The sequence below is a fragment of the Zingiber officinale genome, chromosome 8A, assembly GCF_018446385.1.
Source record: "Zingiber officinale cultivar Zhangliang chromosome 8A, Zo_v1.1, whole genome shotgun sequence".
NCBI lineage: Eukaryota > Viridiplantae > Streptophyta > Magnoliopsida > Zingiberales > Zingiberaceae > Zingiber > Zingiber officinale.
Genome location: NC_056000.1, coordinates 54,434,259 through 54,439,315, shown reverse-complemented (window position 1 = coordinate 54,439,315; position 5,057 = coordinate 54,434,259). Strand labels below are relative to the sequence as shown.

The 5,057-nt window shown below is 32.9% G+C and overlaps 1 long non-coding RNA gene across 1 annotated transcript; it reads left to right on the top strand.

Annotated features, from left to right (window-relative positions):
• The first annotated feature begins 1,758 nt into the window (after window positions 1–1,758).
• LOC122011726 lies at window positions 1,759–3,565 on the top strand. Its single transcript, XR_006120015.1, has 2 exons — window positions 1,759–2,048; window positions 3,325–3,565. It is a non-coding gene; the product is annotated as an uncharacterized LOC122011726 (long non-coding RNA).
• Window positions 3,566–5,057: the final 1,492 nt, after the last annotated feature.

The window sequence follows — 5,057 nt, the reverse complement described above, 5'->3', positions numbered from 1 at the left end:
ATATATTTAAAATAAAAATATATTTAAAATATAAAAATATATGAATTTATACATAAAAAAGATATACACAATCAAATTAATTAATTAATTAAACAATAAAAAATATCAAAAATAAAAAACACATGCATCATTAGCCAATTGAAAAAGAATATATATATATATATATATATACACACTTTATATTGATTACTATTTATATAAACAGCAGAAATTTTGAAAGGGTAGAAGTGTAGTTCTGAATTAAAGTTTTAGGAGTAATATTAAATTACCAATGAACATTTTACAAAAAGATAGAAATTGGTGGGCAAATTATCTGCCAAAGCATTTCCAAAAGTTTACAATTGAGTTTCTGAAAAAAAAACTGATAGGGGCTTTTTAAACCAAATAACTCTTCTAATATGAAATTTCATATTAACAATTTATAGTTAATATGAAAGCATTGAAAGTTTACAGACCTACCGTTTAAAGAACAATTCATTTCGTTGCAATCAATACGAGTTCTCCCAATCGCTTGGCGGAACCAAGCTCAAGTTAGACGCCAACCATAAAAGATGGTTTCATCTTTTTTATTCAATGAAACATCTACTTATACAGTTTCTTCATTTACAGAATATTTATTCAATTAGTCATATCTCATAGTTATTGCTTCGCATTATGAATGCATCCAAGCTAAACATATCGGCGCCTGAATTAAGTTTTCTGGCCGACCACCATTAGTAGGTTCTGCGAAAGGTCTCTACCCACTTGATTTAACATGAAAAGAAGACGCTAAAGGATATGGAATAAATCGTTCATATTCTCAAGTGTAGAATTGATGTCTGGGAATGATGCCATCGTTGTCGCCCATTGTATTTTGACTTGACACAGCTAGTCAAATGCTCTTTAAACTTCCAACTTGTGGCATAGGTGGCACCATATCCTGGGCATTTTGCAAATTGTGATAGTAATCTTGCTGATTAATGCTGACGGGAGCTCTTGGATACAATGGAACCAATGATTGAATGGTAGAGTTGGAGGTCCGAACCTAGTGTGAGGTCTCACAAGGGTTTAAATTGTTAATATGAAATTTTATTTTTCGAATGTTTAAATTATAAATTTAATATTAAAAAATAATCATAATAATAATAAAATTAAAATAAATAAATGTCAGCTCGATGTTTCGGTGAGTGTAATCGGGTGACTAAGGGAAAACCGGGACTAGTCCATAAATAGGGTTAAGTAATATATGTTTCTTGTAAATGCTATTTAAATGTTGAAGGTAGGACATAGGTTTTTAAAGAAAAATTGGGGACTCAAAAAGCATAGAAGAGCCCTAGTTTAGATACATGCTCCTAGTCTTATGGGCAATTACTATCAAAAAAAAAAAAAAAAGAGAAAAAGAGAAAATCTACCCAAGGGCAAGGGGGATTGGGGACAAGACAAGGGGGAGGGGCAATACAATTTGGAGGAGGAAGACTCCCGACGATAGATGCGAGCCCTTGGACGAGCAACCCAGATCCTCTGATCCGTTTTTTGCGGACCAAAGAAACATCCACTTGTATGTATTGGTGGGGAGTCATGGCCCCCATCTGTAAAATAGGTGGGGGCCATGACTCCCCACCAATGTATGTAAGTGGTCCTCTTCTTATCTGTAAAAAACAGACCAGAAGATCTATCTTCTTGGACGAGAGTTCTCGACAGCGCTGGTGGATTAAAGGCTCAATCCGTTCTGAAGCCGGGATTGCTCCTCCAATCCGAACGAAAGGCAAGCATTATTTATCTAGTTTTTTTTCTTATAGAGTGAGAGATTCTATGTGAGGATGGGTGGATTTGAATGCTTCGTTCGATAGTATAATTGGGGACCTTGGGTTAGATGAAGGAGGACTTCTTAGGGAGGAAAAGTCTTTTAGATCATACCTAGCTTTCCGCCGGATTCTGAGATTTCTTGCCATGATTTTCTACGATGAATCCTATGTGTGTGAGCTTAACTCATGTTGGTTTGGTATTTCAGATTTGATTTGGTGATTTTCGGCTGATGAACTTAGTGCGTGCTTGCTTAAATCATGTTGGTATGGTATTACAGATTTGATTCTGTGAATTTTTGCTGTTAAATTCAATGTGAACTTGCTTCAATCTGGTTGGCTTGGTATTTCAGATTTGATTTGGGGAGTTTCTGTCATGAGTTCATTGATGAGTTGTTTAATCATGCTAGTTTCACATTTCTGTGGTAAAATTCTGGTAGAACGTATTGTTGTTTTAATGTTAATGCCTTTGCTCGGTTGTTGAGTTAGTTGTAGATTTTTTAGGGATAGGAATCAGTAGGTTTTAATATGATGCCAAGTGGTTCATGCTTCTCCGTGGTGTTTTCGAATTTTTGGACAGATTTGGTTGGTTGGGAGTTGATTCAATGTTGTTCTTGATTTCTCAAGTTAGTTGTGGTTTCTGGACAAATGCAGTAAGTTGTAATGTGATTCCAATGTGGTTCTTGCTCTTTATGATGACTTCGGATTTTCTGAACAGATTTGAAGATGGTGAATTGTTTTGATGTGTTCTTACTTCCTGTGATGACATCAGATTTTTTGGACAGATTTGAAGATGGTGAATTGTTTTCGATGTGTTCTTGCTTCTTGTGATAGCTTTGGATTTTATTACAGGACAGTTTCGGTAGGTGATAATTTCTTGCTCGATATTGATTTTGCTTCTTCAAGATAGCTCGGATTTATTTCTGGATCAATTTGAAGCATGTGAATCGATTTTAATGTTGTGCTCGCTTCTTTATGCGAGCTTGACTCTGTGGGACAGATTTGGTAGAATAAGAATTGATGTGCTTTTTTTTAGCGGCTCTTTCCTTATTTTTTTCTCAGGATATTTAGATTGTATATGCATTGCTTGAATTTATAAATGGTTTTATTTTTTAGAAGATAGTATAATAACTATGCATATTTACTTGCTAGGTATACAAATGAGCTATGTTCTTCCTACATCGATAACTAGATGAATATGTGCATGTGTGGTGATAGTACGGGATGGGTGCTCTGGGATGAGTTCCGGGGAGGATCCTTCCAATCATGAATGATGATACTAATGTATGTTGGCTTCGGCTATATAATTATAAGTTCTTCTAGAAGGTACCTCTAAAATTCATGATAATGGATCAAATGAATGAACTCTAATGATGGTTACCATATTTGTTTCATAATCAACTCCTACAAGGTCATATATATGTTTTCCTTCCATGCATGAATAAGTTCATGTTCTATGTTGCCTTATTTTATTAGTCGTTTCATGTACCTTCTATTTGATTATGCTTGTTGTGTCGGTGGACTCACTATGTGGATGATGTAGGTGAGGGAGATACCTCCAAGGATATGATAGGAGACGTGGAGGTGAACTAGCTAAGGAGTTGAGATAGAAGCATGACACACTGTCTGGGTATCCCTGATAGTATGTCATGAGATATGTTCGCTGCTTGTCATATACTAATTGGGCTGTGGGGTTAGCCTCTGGCTAAAACTTGGTAGGTAATTCATGAACTTTGTTCGAGGGATATATATTACGTTTTATGATTCATATGTTAGGTAAATTTTTTCTGAATCTGAGTTTAGTTTTTTTATGGAATATAATGTAGTAGGTTAGGTAGTCTGAGTCGTTTCCTAGAGTCGGATAAAATAAAAATAATCACAATTATGGAATCATCAAGACATTTTTACATAAACTAATTAAACTAAGAATTTGGCGTAATTTCAATTTCAAACAATTGATTTTATTCAGATGACAAAATATTAAATAAAAATCATATTTTAGTAAGTGATTATTAAAATAGAGAAGAGAATATAGAATGAGTAATATAAATTTTATATTTATAATCAATCAAATATTTTATATTTTACAAATAAAAAAGTAAAATAGCAAATAAATTTTGATATCAGTTAAAAAAATTAAAAGATGGGTCAGTATCGACATGACATATGTGATATACTACCATTAAATTTTATATTGATACTAAAAATTTTGTTATGGTATAATACCGTATCAAAATTTTTAATATAATCATAATGTCATCATGATTCGATATATTTCAGCATCATATACGTAGTATACTAAATTTTTTCCCTCTCCTAAGTGTTTTATTATAAATATTCTTAAATTAATTGCTAGATTCTTAAAAAAACTAGACCAAAACTATTACAATACTCATAATTTTTACAATATATATATATATATATATATATATATATATAGGTTTTTTTTTAAAAAAAAAAACTTTTGGAGCCTATAATTAACTTATCATATTTTTTCGAAGGCTTTTAATTAGGTTATTTGGTATTTTTAAATAACAAGCAACATGTTGTTTGCGCTTTCACACAACTAAAAAATTTTACATTTGCCATTAAAGTTTTTGTATATACATAAATATTGGACACTTTTACATAGATTGAGAATTATGAACTATTTAGGTAAACAACAGAAATTTTGAAAGGGATGAAGTGTAGTTCGTAATAAAAGCTTTAGGAGTAATGAACATTTTACAAGAAGATGAAAATTAGTGGGCAAGTGATTTGAAGATTGCCAAAGCATTTCCAAAAGTTTACTAATTGTGACCATTGAGTTTCCGAAAGAAAATTGAAAGGGCTTTTCAAACCAAATAACTCTTCTAAGAAGATAACATTAATGGCACATCGCTTTCCGTCATGATAGGATAAAATCTTTGTAAGTTTACATACCCACAGTTCAAAGAACAGTTCATTTCGTTGCAATCAATACAAGTGCTCCCAATCACTGGGCCAAAGCGAACCAAGCTCAAGTCGGGCACAAAAATAACCACAAAGGATGGTTTCATCTTGATCATTCAATGAAACCTCTACTTCTAGAGTCTCTTCATTTGCAAAATATTTATTATATTAGTTATATCTCATAGTTGTTGCTTCGCATTATGAATGCATCCGAGCTAAACAAATGAATTAAGCTTTTTAGCCAACCAGCATTAGTAGGTTGTGCAAAAGGCCTCCACCGACTTGATTCAACATGAAACGAAGGCACTAAAGGATACGGAGTGAATCATTCACATTGTCAAGTGT